This window comes from Aphelocoma coerulescens, chromosome 7 (assembly GCF_041296385.1).
Source record: "Aphelocoma coerulescens isolate FSJ_1873_10779 chromosome 7, UR_Acoe_1.0, whole genome shotgun sequence".
NCBI lineage: Eukaryota > Metazoa > Chordata > Aves > Passeriformes > Corvidae > Aphelocoma > Aphelocoma coerulescens.
Window position 1 is genome coordinate 20607320 of NC_091021.1, and position 14551 is coordinate 20621870.

General features: G+C 36.5%; 1 protein-coding gene across 2 annotated transcripts in view; it reads right to left on the reverse strand.

Annotated features, from left to right (window-relative positions):
- B3GALT1 (beta-1,3-galactosyltransferase 1) overlaps positions 1-14551 on the reverse strand; it is a 185724-nt gene that overhangs the window by 122189 nt on the left and 48984 nt on the right. The window lies entirely within an intron of this gene.

Consider the following 14551-nt stretch of genomic DNA (forward strand, 5'->3'; position numbering starts at 1 on the left):
TTCCTGAGAAAACATTTTGACAGAAAGCTGTCAGTCAGCTCTGTGGAGAACCCAAATGATTAAGATGTTGCTTAACAAACCCCTAAGGTAGACCAGCACTCACAGGCTCATAGTCCATATCAAGAGGACAGAAAACATCCTCACTGAGACAAGGACAATTTCATTAGCATTCACTTTTATCTTTCTCTAGCATTCAGCAAGTAACTGTGCCAAAAAGAAACATCATAAGTATTTTTTGGAGTGACACTGTCAAAGAGATGACAGGCTGTGTCCCAACCTTCTAACCAGGTCATCTTCACGGCTGCTCGCACGAGGCTGTCTGCTGGTAGAAGGTGTTTTTCTTATGCTGCCTCCAAGAAACAAAAAATCAGAACAAGATTTTTTTTTTCCCTAATTAATGATTCTTTTAAAAAATGGAAGCTGCTGAATTACATACAAATATATATAGTTTTTTATATATTATAGAAATAATTATATCTATATATATTTATATTTTATATTTTTATTATAAAATATGTATTTTTTAGATATGCATTTATATGATGTTTTTCAGTTTTATACTGAAAATAACAAGACCTTACTTTATCATGATTGAATAAATTTGAGTTGTTGGGTACTTTTGGAACAAGTGTTAAATCCTGTAAGGGTAGTGTATACTTTTGATGCTTATTTCAAGTATTGAATTGGCAGAAGGGTTGTTTTTCACCACCGGGCTTGCACTTTCTAGGAAACTTTACCATAGCAAGAAACCTCACCATACTCTTAACGTTCTGGTGTTCTTATTTACTTAGCAATATCATAAACTCTCTAAGAGTAGAGCACATATGTGTCTTGACAATGCTGTGTCATGGCTTCACCAAGGCAATGAAGAAGTGAGCTGTATTCTCAGCTACCTCTTCAAAATGTGACATTTCCTTCAACAGAGCTTAGTTTGGCTAAGGAGAAAACCAGCTCATCCACAGTGTATCAGGAAGCCTCTACACAACTGTAATGATGCCAGTAGAGAGATGCCTGCATCTGTCTAGACATTTTCTGTCTTTGATTTGAATCAAATCATCACAGCACACTGCTGTGATTAGTGCCTTGAAACTATTTTGATATGAAGGCAGAATAAGCCACCTTTTAGAATTTACTCTTCCCTTATAAAATGTGAAGTATTTTCATGTTGGACTAATTGGCAAGTGAGGACCCATGTTTCCATGAATGGCTGCACCCTCTATAGCCTCCCATCCCAGAATCATAAAAAAATGGTAAAATTGTGTTCCAAGTATGAGCTCATGGTATTTTAAACACTGCACCGCATGTTTTCAAGTTTTCTCTTTCATCCAGTCCTCCAGGTTTTGATACATTTTTTATTGCGAAAATTCTTATTTCAATAATGTTGGAATTCAGAGTGTATTTTCTACCCTGTTCTTGCTGCCACAGCATCATAACAAAAGATGGACTCAAGCTTTTAAGGAAGTTGAACTGAAATTGTAGTGTTACTTGACACAAGCTCTGCACAAGGAGAAAACAGTCTCCCATAAATAGCAGGATTCTACTACTGCTTCAGATTATGTCTCTCATCTCTGAATGTTCAGGCTATGGGAAAACTGGAAGTTGGTGTGTCACAGCCAAGATTTGCAACTTTTCTAAATATTAATAACATTACCCTCCTTTTTTTGTTGTTGCATTATTAAGTTGTTCTCCATTTGTTGAGGAGTTAAGAAACATCACTCTAGTATTTATCTGTCATATGGGGAAGGGCCAATTGCAGAAATTCTGCAAAGGCATACTGGAGCACTGTTTGAATAAGAGCACCAGCTCCAGGTTAGGAATTGCCTAAAAAAGGGACAAACCCTTGAGGCTTTTTCATGTCTCGCTTTTGCTTATCTTCACTGGAGTACTCCATCAAGTTACATAGGCTGTGCTCACAAGGGCCTGTACCTTACATAAGAATGGCAAATGCTCAGCTCTTCTGCAAATTGTGTTGGATAGATGTTGTACATATGAAATCAATATTAATTACATTAAAACACCTGTATTACAAAACAGTAATAATTATTGAATCATAGAATAAGCTGAGTTGGAAGGGACCATGAGAATCATCTTGTCCAGCTCCTGGCCCTGCACAGGACCAATCCCAAGATTCACATACACATCTCATGTACCTGAGAGCATTGTCCAAATGCTTCTTGAACTCTGTCAGGCTTGGTGCTGTGGCCACTTCCATGGGGAGCCTGTCCCAGTGCCTGACCACCCTTTGGGTAAAGAAGCTTTTCCTGATACCCAACTTCAGCTTCCCCTGGCACAACTTCAGGCCATTCCCTCGGGTCCTGTCACTGGTCACCACAGAGAAGAGATCAGTGCTGCTCCTCCTCTTCCCCTCACAAGGAAGCTGTAACTGCAGTGAGGTCTCCCCTCGGTCTCCTCCAGGCTGAAAGACCAAGCGGCCTCAGCTGCTCCTCATACGGCTCCCCCTCAAGGCCCTTCACCATCTTCGTTGTGATTCTTTGGATGCTCTCCAATAGCTTAATGTCTTTTTTTTATTGTGATGCCCAAAACTGCATGTAATATTCAAGGTGAGGCTGAATGAGTGCAGAGCAGGAAAATCACCTCCTTTGGCTGGCTGGAGATATATTATTTACTTAAAAATAAAAATAATTTTTACTTTGAAAATAAAAATAAAGAATATTATTTACTTAAAAAATATAATTTACTCTAGCATTTTTAAAATGTTCTGAATATTTGTAAGACCTTTTGAATCATTACTGGGTAACAGAAATATATGAAACCATCCTCTGGTGGATTTAAAATATAGATGCTTGCTGAATATAGTAAATCATTAGTTTTTTTTAAAAAAATTGTTGACAAACATTAGTCTCTGTGTCTCAATGGTTGCAAAAGAAGTATTTTTAATGTGCTCTATTTTTTCTGTGCTTTTAGTATTGGCATTATACTTCATAGCTTACATTAATAATTCACATTAGAGATTAACCTACAACATACATATTATGGATTTACTTTGGGACTATTCCCCTTACTATTCCCTTAATGCTCTTCTGTCCATGCCTGATTGTATTCTTTTTTTCCTCAGTCTTGTTCTTTCTGACCATCCCTTCAGATTTCTGTATTTCTTTTTGATGCTTTTTTTGCCCACTTAAAAAGTTTATAGAGATGCAGATTGTAAGAACTCCATCACCTGTGGTTTACTAGAAACCCTGACTTGAAATATTGAGTATCTTTTAGCTGAGTGCTTGTTCTGCCTAGAGGATATGTTAGGAGCTCTGCATGAGTAAAGATGTTTTCGTATGATCCATATATTGCATACTCATTTGGAAGTTATTTATAGATGTGCTGTGCTGTTTCCATTTTCTATCCCTTTATCTCTCTCTCTCAAGATTAGTATTGCTTTCTGCCTCCCTCTGAATGTGAGCATTTCTGTCATTGTAATTCTGCTACTCTGATCTGTTATTGTTCTACCTCCTTTATTTAGTACAAGTCATTAATTGAACTTCATACATTTCGGCAAAAGGAAGAAACATGATACAAATGGATTCAGGTGCTGTCACATCACAAACAGGACAGATAGTGTGTTACAGTTCTACCCAGGCCAGTAAATATTTGAATTCATTGTGCACTCCCAAGTTTTGGGGGAAAATATGGGATTAATTTTGTGGTGAGTTAACCTCAGATCATCTCATTCTCGCTTCTTCTTTTTTCTCTGTCAAGACATGATGCTGTACTTCAGCTGTAGCTGAACAGTCACCTTTACCTGTTTTGAGCGCAGCCCCTCACTGGAGGTGTGATTCCCATTGCTCCCTGGATTCATGGCCAACCCTACATCACCACACTACCATTTGTACAGCCAGATGATGAACTGGATCATGGACTAATGTGGCTAAAAAAACTAAACTATCAAAAAAAGCAAAACATCAGTTGGCTCAGTCAGACTCACTGCACTGCCATGCAAATCTGGGAAAAGAAAGTGCAATCACACTTAGCAGCAGCTGCCCATATATATCTTGCAGTAAAGCAGCGATGGAATTGTGTCAATCAGGCAGTAGGCCTGCGGGATGGGAGGGAAAAACCCTGTTGACTGTTTGAGCTACAGATCAGGGCTCCCTCTTTCACAAGTTCGGGTGTCTCAAAGTTGAATCAGGAAGGTGTCAAGAAACATTGGACTTGCATAGAAAAAAGGCATTTGCATGACAGTAATCAAAAAACCTTTTTCAAGACAATACTGTGAAGATCCCATTTTTTTTTTTCCACTTAAAATAGTCTTCAGCAGCCCTTACTAATGTGAACAGAGAAAAAACAGCATAAAATAAAGGAACATCTGTCCCAAAGGAGTTAATGTGTGGGAGAAGAGGAAGTGACATAGTACTAAGTTCATCTTAGCTTACAGTAACAAATTGTTTCAGCAAAACTACATGGAGGAAGGAATTTGGCTGAGTTCTTGAAACAGTGGGAGGGGAAATGAGCTGCTGGAGGTTGAAACAAATTAGTTTCTGGGGCTCTTGGGATGTCATGCCAGCCCTATGAGCAGTACACTGTGCATTGCTTTTGATATTAGTCTGTTGTAAAGAGGATAAAATACCCAGTGACTGTATCTACTTATTTTCTTCCAAACAAGAAGTAATCCTTGCTAGAGCCCAAACTGTCCATAGGACTTGAAAATGATGACGATATGGAGTGCATTAGCATAATCAAATAATCATAAATAAACCATTTTATGATTTTCAGCTGCATGCTTTCAAAAAAAAGCTGGACACAACTTTTCCAACACTTTGCTTTCAGAAATAAAAAGAAACCCATTTGAACTTGGCCACTTCAAAATGTACTCTTGGCAATGGAAACTTTGAAAGATGCAGCATATTTGGCATCATTTATATCTGTTGGCTTATATTACTTCTAATATAAGCATTTCAAACAAAGATAGGATGTTTTCTTAGCTCTCTTGGAATGTTGACATTAAATCATCCATACCACAGGGATACTTGTCTAAGGATTGCATAGTGTATGATGCACTTGCTTTGAAGAAAGAACAAAGATAACACTAAATCTGATGGTGAAATAGTTTAACAGAAACAGCAGCACCAGACTAATTCTGCTTTTTGGATCCAAAAAGCAATCGGTAGTGAGAAAAAAAAGATTAATATCTAGATAACTAGAAGGGTAAAAGGACCAGAAAAAATCAGGAATATTAAGGAATAGTAATGCAATGTTATTTTTGCGGAAAGAATGGGATCCTATGGAACATTTCTGGATATCAGTCTTAGCCTTGTAGAATATTTGAGCATTTTAGTTAATAAGTTACAGTATTATTTTCTAGTTACATCTATAAGTCAAGCCTATTTAATGAATCTTAATAGCATTAAATACTCCTATTAATATTTTTAAATTCTTGTGTGCATTGAAATACTTCATTACATTAATATTAGCAGAAGCACAAGTGCCAGATTCTGCTCCCAATCACGCTGGAATTGTGCAGTTCACTGGATGGAGATACTCCAGTTGCAACAGGATCACTGAATGTAAAGCGACATCATTCTTTCTTGCCATAGTCAGTTAAAAATTAACTCAAATATCACATAGGCAGTGTGGATTCTTTTTCACCATAACAAAGATTGAGATTCCATATAAGTGCTCAGGTTCCAGGGGAGAAAACCCTCAAAATTGTGTAAATTTTTTGTTGAGGAGAAAATTAAAAAAACATTCCCTACCATAAATAATTTTTTCCCCCCAGCATTGATACATTATTCATCAAAAACTTACCCTTGTTAGGACTTCTACAATTAAGGAAATGTCAGGATTTGCTCATGCATCTTTTGAACATAATATTGTATTAGCAAAATATAATAGTAGATGAAACAATATAAAAAATGAAATATAATAAAATATGTATCATCAAAATATAATGTATCTCATAAAAGGAATATAATAAACCCCATAATAAATGCAAACACCCCCCTTCCCCCTGCTATTACAGAATGTGGTGACATTTAAAAACACTGAAGGATTTCTGCACAATAGAGACATTTGAGAGATAGTCTCACCTCTGTTCTTGGTGTGATTTACTTAGACTGAAATGTCAGGTTAAAATTTCAAAGAGAAAAAGCCCAGCTGCTCTCAAAGCAGGGAGAGGCAGGGCCTGCTTCACACCTTGAGCTGGCAGGCTCTTTCTTAAGATAAATGGGGGAAAAGCAACTGAAAGCCAACACTTCCATAGGAACATCTTACAGTTTTTGCTCTATGTGCTTTTGCACAGGTTTTCGTAGTCAGAAATGCAGTTTCTCTTCAGAATATGTTTTTAAGCACCTTTAAACATATTGGTACTTTGATGTCCATACAGTTTCCATTTATTGAAACAATTTCATATGATTTGGTTTTTAGCATGTAGCATTACATGTTTCCGAATAATCAGACTAGAAAAATAGGGAAATGTAGAGAGCTCTTCTCAGTGACAGAAAAGGGATACACTTCTTCAGTTAATTTACAAGACTCCCTTGTTTGCCAATTTATTTATGAATATATTTTTATTTTTTAAATTATTACTGTATTTAATTTTGACATAATAAATAATCTTTTCTATAAACATTGCTTAGGATAAAACAGTGCATCCAAATAATTTTTGCTCTTTCTCCTTTTTTAGTGCTTTTTTCTTGTTGTGTTCCTAGAAGCATTGCATTCTGGTCATTTTAATTACTTAAGAGGGGCTTTCAATGAAAACCTTCAAGTAAGAATGTTTTGAGATGAGAAAATATTCTTGCTATCTTTGTGAAGAGCTTTGGGATTCCTTGTCTTGTCATTCATCTTCCAAACCAAACATATTAGTTTTCATGGGCGAAGACTTGCTGTTTCCTCAGCTTTGTTAGTAATATCTGGTGGAAAAAACCACTGATTTTAGCTCTGTTCCATTCATCAAATAAAAAAAAAATTCCCTGCCTTTATACAATGGCAGTATGATTACAGCCATTTCCAGCAGCTTACATGGTAACAAGATTATCTATAAATGGCACAAACCCACATTTCTGTAATAACTGGAAAAATGGAGGAGGGTAGAATTTATGCCCAAGTTTATCTCCTCCAGTATTTCTGTGTTTGCTCTGTAAAGCTGATTTACTGATCTGTTTTCTGCTACTGATGCTAATGTTTTGAGGTGTCTACCAAAAGGAGGAAAAAGAACAAAGAAAACTTTGAAAGGCAGAGAATCTAGAACAAAACCTCAATAAATCCATTAGCTAATCATAAATATAAGGGGGTTTACACATCCAGCCTATCCTGCCTAGAAAAGCTAAATTTTCATTTGTTTTTGTAAGTCCTTCTGTGTTTTGTCTGTGCACTTGCATTTAAATTTGAGAACCTCTGCATAACATGCTGCAATAATTTGCTGCCTATTAAAAAAAAATTTCTATCTATGTTTTCCAAGTAATATTATCCTTCCCAGCCATAAAAAGCTGGCGTAAACTTTTTTAGAAAGAAAGTAGTCATAAAATTAAAAATTAACAATTGTCTTTAAAAAAATCATACTGGAATGTCTGTTCACTTAAGAGGTGCCCCTGTGATTTCATCGTCTTCCTTTCCCTTTTTCTTCTTTTCTTTTAGATCTCCTTATTGAAACTGGAAGCAGTGCATTGATCATCTTGAAAGATCAGAGGCACTAATGAGTTTTCAAAAAAGTATTTTTTCATATACCTCATACCTGCAAGCTTTCCTTTGAACAGACAGACACAATCTGGGTTTACTGTTGTCCACAAAACATCCTTGTGGGTTTTCATCTTAGCTCTGCCAGGAGTGCCCTTGGCCATAGAGTTGATCAGATTTAACATATATTTTGCTTCACAGTAACACTCTGCCTTTTACAGTCACAAATACTGTAACTGTAGTTTTAATCTCCTTTCACTTGAAGTTAATTTTAAAAAAGAAAATATAAATAATGAAATGTACAATTGAGCTAGTAGTTTCCTTAGGAAAACTTAACATTGTCAGTGTTTTCTGAAAGCTGTACCTTAATTATTCATAGAGATCTATAACAAAACAAATGTTTTAGCAATAAATATGGGCTTAGATACACATGGCCTACGAAAAGATTTTTTTTCAATTGGGGCTATAAATATTCTTATTTTACTATCAAACTTATGCAAACATCATTGCACCACCCTTCAGAGGTTATTTTCTGCAACAGGTCTTTGCTATTCAAAATGACACTGGCAAAGCAACTAAAATCTGAAACCCATCCACTGTTTTTTTCTATACTTGGGTTCCTTCAGTAATAACAGATCAAACACAAAATGATGTTTGTAGGTGCATTTCCTTGGCCTTCTCCTAATGGTAACTGGATAGATGCTGTTTGCTTTAGCTATTGCAGATGATGTTCAGTAGCCTGTTTCCCTCTTGAAAATATGTTGCCTCATGCTCCATGATTTTAATCAACATTTATATTATAAAAGTTACAGTGGTTGAAGGTCTTGCTGTCAATATGATTTCTACTATACAGGACCTCTGTCCCTCATCTGAGCAATCTTGGAGATCCCAGAGCAGCAGTTTAGGCACATGAAAGTACCCTTGTGCCAGTTTCTTTCTTCTTCTGTGAAAAGATACAAAAGTCTAGAAAGCCATAATCTTCCAGGCTTCCATTATCATCTACATCCTAGTGAATTGGGGAGCAGATTCTGGCATCCATTCTAAATGTAACATCTCAAAGAACAATTACTGTTGGAGTAAGTGTCTTTATCTCCTCTTTTCCCCATGTGCTATTGAATCCTCTTGTAAGTAACTGATCAGCAGAGAGCTGATGTTGCCTTCAGCAAGTGTGTATCCATCAAACTGTCATGCTAGGAGTTCTCTCCAAAAGGGACTTTGGAGCCCAAGGCACCTTTGAGTACAAAAATTATTCTCCTTCTGGATTCCTCACATATTCTGATGAAACCTGCTGTTTTTACTGGGTCTAGCAGTGTCATGAAGGAGAAAAAGAGTACACAAAGTCACCCCAAAGCTTATGATGCCTCTTCAACAGCGCATACTCTGGCTGTCACATCTGCGAGACAGCAGGTATTTAAATGAAGGCAGTGTTACTGCAGAGTCTTAAGGGAGTAAATGTCTTGTTTTCATGGTGTTTTTTACTTCTTTTGTAATGTCTGGTGCTTGACACACATAACAGAACTCCAGTACTAATACAAGATACCAAGCTGCTCCTTCCTTTAGAGGTTCTGTTGCAAGGCAGGACCCAAATGCTTTTCTCTGGAGACTTGCTGTTAGGTCCTTATCTGGAGTAATGTTTGAGATGTGTCTCTATTAGTTCAAGCTTTTTTTCTTAGTATTGATCTTCAGGACCAAACTCTTCAGTGTTAGGGTTGGTGTGAGGCTGCTGCTGCCTTTTCTATCATCTTTTCCCTCTTGGGTCCTGGATGTGTATGTTTGTCTGAGAAAACTTTGTTCAAATGTCATCACATTGAGCAGTGGCACAGTAAAATTTGAGACAACTATTTCTGCACAGAGGATTGTGAGAAAAGAAAATTGAGCATATGTATTAAATAAGTCTGTTCACCAATCTGAATAAATAACAAAAATAACTTTTTTTGATGGGTACGGATCACATCTAAACTGTCCAGCATTATTGCAGCAGTCAGAGCAAGCTAACTGTTTTATCATATTTCACTTCTTTTAGTGGAGGTCATTTTATAAACAGTAGTATTATTGTTCAAGTTGTCAGCAAGATTAGACGAGCATTCAGTGGTGTTGTGGGTTACATATTACTGGGTTCAGTCAAACTGTGTTTGGTAGTAGATGATTTACTTCAAATTTTGTGACCTTGTATTCATGAAAACCACTAACATCTTCATCTCCAGATTCATGCATGACCCTGGAGCTAATTTTATTTGGTATTAGTAGTGCCTGACTGTCCCAAAAATGTGTGTGTACAAATATCTCAGCTCTTGTATTTCTGGCATTTGCAATTGCTAAATCCTGTTCTGATTTTAGCCAATCAATCAGGATAACCTCTGATTTTACTCTCAACTAGCACCTCAGATAAAATGGCATATAGGAAAAATATGCTTCTGGAGATCATGCATCCTTGGCATATTATATGACTGGTTTATATTCTATTTTTCCATCCTAGAAATTATTCCTTCACCCTGACAACCCAAAAAAGAATGTATGTCTCTATGTCTGTCATACTTGATTCTCAATTTTGAGCTGCAATGATATGATAAATCAGTTTTGTGTAACTGATGTTTTCATATGTTTTACTGGCATGCTTCAAGTATACACTTTGAATCTGATATATACCAGCTGTAAACCTTTTCATTTCTTATTTTGTTGTTTTAGCACTCTAGTAATTTTAAGATTTAGGAATAATCTCTGCCAAAGTTATGGCGTATTTGGCACAGCTCAAAACTGCAGTTTATGTAAGTTCTGAAGATTTCGTCCCCACATCCAAACTATCCTATTAAGAAGGCAGGAAACTAGTAAGGATTAAGGTGAAGAATTATACAGAAGACTGTAAATCTTGACTGAGCCACCTTCCTTTAATTCCCATCCTCTGTTGCTCTGTCACAGTGCTGACATTACTGATAAGCTCTATGCAACGTGGCCTTCTTCCCAGTTCTTCAATGAGCCACAGCATTGCAGTGGGAATTTGAATGTCCCTTAGCAGGAGCAGCAAATGGAAATGGATGGAGGAGCTTAAGACTCCTTGTACCGATGGGCACTCCCTGCCTTTGTGAGGGTAGAGGAAACCACACATGCGTACCCTTGGTATGCATGGGTAACAAAACCATTAGTTTACCATCCTGATGTATGCCAGAAATCCTCAGGACAGCTGATCCCCAACTTGCTTCTCTCTAAAGCCAACTTTTCCCAATCCAGCAGTTGATAAGGAGCAAACCGTGTAGGAGCATGTAAACTTAAATATATACTTGTTTTGTTTGACTACCAGGCTTGTTTTGTTTGACAGCTTTCTTGATCAGGTTGCCAGGGATTTTGAAGAAGACTAGGCCCCATTATATTACTGTGCTAATGTACTTAAATTTGCATTTATAATCTGAAGCTAATGGTATGGTGGGCCAGCAACTTAATTTTACAAGATAAAGACTTGACTATTCCAAAACACTGAAGTTATTCACGGGATACAGAACAAATCTAATTCTTTTAGACCAGAATTTACATGATATTAAATATATTCGGACAGCACAGTGATAAAGAAGATTAAAAGAAAATAGTGTGCAGAGCTGTACTGGCTGCATCCATCTTCATATTACTTTGGGAAAGATTTTTTTCCCCACTTAAACTTTGAGTTTAAAGAACCTCCCACAAAATGCAAGTAAAAGGAGAGGGGTTCAAATCTAACAGCTCATGTTTGTTGCTATTAACAAGCCTCTGATGTCATCAGTCATAACAAATGGTTTGGATCTATTATGAATCATCAGATACGAATTCAGGCATATTATATCAAAGAAACAGATATTCAATTATTAGCTGGAATAATGTTAGTTAATAGATACTGGTTGAAATTTTTTTCAAACAGTAGATCTCCACACAGCATAATCTTGATTTACTAATATGAATAAAATACCATGCTATAATCCCCCAAATTTACAGCAAGTTTAGCCAAGTGCCCTTACAAACAGCAGAGATGACAGACACCAGTGTGAAATAGCATTACCAAATTCCTGGGTATCTTCTATCTTTGCCTGATTTTTGACCATGGGCTGTTATTGCACAGGCCAAGGACAGATGTGATTTGTGCTTCTTCACAGCTACCCACAGCTTTCTGAACTGAAAAATTGCTGACTGGACAGCATCCAGCAGCTGCCCAGGGCTGTGCTAGAATGGCCAGAAACTGGAGAAGGTAATCATTAATCTGTACCTGTGCTGCTTGGGCAGGTATCAGGCTCGCTCATGACCTGCCTAGGGCATTGAAGAAGCAGGATTTCTGACAGAGGCTCAGTGTTGCTCCCTCACAGATCTGAATGAGCTGGCAGGGCTTATGCCAAGCACTCAGCCATCAGTAAAGGGCACAGTAAAGAATCCTGAATAGAAACTAATACATGAACAAAAGAAAAGAGTTGGCAGAAGTCATTGTTTAGGTCTGATAGTTGTGTTTCTTTGCCCCAGCTTCCTACAGACAATATTTTCTTTTAACCCCTATTATGTTTTTGAATGCTTTTACTGTGCATATTGTCAGTGTTATAAAGGTTTCTTTTATGTATTGCTCTCTCTTTTGTTCATGTTCCAGCCTACTATAAGGAACACCAAGTTTTCTTCCTAGTCTTTGGGCCAGAGAAAGCTGCAGATGCCTCAAATGCAGTGTCCCTCAGCCCTCCTACTAAGTACACTGTTGTGCTTCTCTGTAGCATCCCAGCTCTTCAAGGGATTTAGGACAAGTGAAAAGCACAGAGAGCTGAAACTCAATTTCTTTTGAGGCTGGACCACTGTAACCTTGTGAACTTGTCCTGAAGCTTATATTATGTCATTAAATGTGTACTAGCTTGCAATAGCCTGTTGTATCTGAGCAATTGATTAAATGGAATCCACAGAGAAAATCTGGAGATTCCGGCACTTAGGACTTGAAGCAATTGTGTATGTACAGCAGGAGTTGTAATTCCTTCTCTTAGGCATAAGATTTGAAAATAACTTTTCACGAAATGAAGCACACAAAGGAGAACATAGGATTTTTTATCTTGCATGTAATAAATTTCTTTTTTATGCAGTTGTATTAATAAAGGATCACTGGAGACATTCACTGTCTCTAAATCTCTAGTTTTAGGAAGCTGTTCATCTGATCTTATAAAACAGTAAGCATTACTTGTGATCTTTGATCACTATATTTTAATAAAACAGCTCAACCCTTCTTTCTTCTACACTCTGCTTCCCTGCTCCTGGTGTTGTTTTTCTAGTTCACCTTTCTTCTAGTATTACATTATTTATATAAATAATTTCCATTGTCCAGGTTCATGGAGCTTTCCTTCCGGTTTGACTTCCCAGGAAATTACATTCCATATTAAATAAGGACTAAATTCAGTTCATTTAACAATCTCCATAAGGCAGAATGTGTGAAAGTGCAGCCAAGCTATGAAGTCTTCTGATCTTCTCTCTGCAAGTTGTGTTGTACCTTAGAACCAAGTTGCAGTGGTGGGGTCTCTGCACATGTTGTTGCCTGCACACACACAGACCCCCACAGTAAGGACTAAGCTCTCCTGGGCTTATGTAAAACCTGTATGTGTTTGGTGATAAAATAAATATGAGTTCAAACTCAGGTAACATCGTTACACAATGCTCTAACAAATCCAGGTAGATTTGTAGACTGTAATTTCTGATTCCTGGTCCTGACTTGTGGAAAGGTATATATGAACTAATCTCGCAGATTTTTTTCTGTTCTGTCCATTCAGAAATTAAGTTTTACTTTCAAGACTTATACATCGAGCATTACTGGCAATAGGATACATTTCCTTATCATACTAAAAAAATTCTCCTTACTGCACAAAATTTGCTTTTTAAAAATATTATTTTAGCTTTCCTAGTGTAATGCATTATGAGTAAATTTATATTTAAAAATATCATTTGAGCTGATACTATTATATCCATACCTTGTAAAAGTAGTATTTAGAAAATTGTATTATATAAACCCAGTATAATATAAATAAACTTTATAGGGTAGATTATTCTTTTGGAAGTACTCAGAAACCTGAGTTCAACATGCATGAAAAGATGAACACTTCTTTTAAAAAGTGTCTTACTGTTTCAGAACAAATACCACATTACATCACAGTTAAGACTTTTTGAGTTAAGGTCCATGAAAAATAATCTGCTTAAAACCAAACACAGTCCAAAACTTACAGGCATCAGTAAATCTATGTAAGAAAATGTACTTATACACACTATTCTGACAATGGCATGGGGTATTTTCAGACTCCTTTAACACATGAAAACCAGTAATTGGAAAATTTAATCTTATAATTACATATATTTAATCTCTTTATGTAACAGAATGACAGAACTTTACTGAAATGTTATTAGAGCTTTTAATTTTAAATTGCTTATTGAATGGACTAATTTTGACCTTTAGCCAAAGATAAAGCCATCCATAAAAGCAAAATAATGAGATCTTCAGGTACTGCAATTTTGATACTTACAAGGTCAGCAGAGCTTTGAAAGTTTATCACTCCTGTCTACTCAGTTAATTCGAGACATCTGTTTGGATCCTCGATATGCCAAGAGACCTAGTGTAAATGAAGTAATAACTTTACAGAGATAGTATTTTTTATTATATTTCTAAACACTGAAGTTACTCCTGAGTTTTGTACTATAAATGCATTATCTGTTTTTCTTAAATTCTGTCTATAAGGCAAACCAATTATAAGCTAAACTTTCTAATGTATTATATTTTGCTTATCTCACTTCACTAAAAGGAACATCCAGGAAACTGCAAATTTTTACTTTATCATTTAAAGCATCCTACTGGAATGGCCAAAAGACTATTTTTTTCCTGTGGTTTTCTGTTTGTTACAGAAAAGATCTCTCATGACTTGCTTTTGTGAGGGTTCAATATCATTCAGTAAATGCAGTT